General features: G+C 15.9%; 1 protein-coding gene; it reads right to left on the bottom strand.

Moving 5' to 3' along the window:
• PGSY75_1202300 (putative dynein heavy chain) overlaps positions 1–321 on the bottom strand; it is a gene marked incomplete at both ends in the record, with an annotated part of 21,853 nt that overhangs the window by 4,675 nt on the left and 16,857 nt on the right.

Genomic DNA, 321 nt, shown 5'->3' with positions numbered 1-321 from the left:
TTATATGAAGTGCATATATATATAACATTTTATATAAAGATAACATGTCATATATACTAATGTACGTACAACATATAATATATAATAATAATATATATTATATACTTAAATTAAATATATATAGAAGTCCTTCTCTTTTTTTTTTTTTTTTATTTTTTTTATTTTTTTTATTATTATTCGTCTGAAGGATATAATATTGTTAACTTAATTTTCTTTGTAACAGTTATACATATGTATGTATATATGTATGTATATATGTATGTATATATGTATGTATATATATAATAATTTTCAGTTTCATTTATAAAAATAACACTTGGG

The sequence above is a fragment of the Plasmodium gaboni genome, chromosome 12, assembly GCF_001602025.1.
Source record: "Plasmodium gaboni strain SY75 chromosome 12, whole genome shotgun sequence".
Lineage (NCBI taxonomy): Eukaryota > Apicomplexa > Aconoidasida > Haemosporida > Plasmodiidae > Plasmodium > Plasmodium gaboni.
This window is presented reverse-complemented; position numbering and strand designations above follow the sequence as displayed.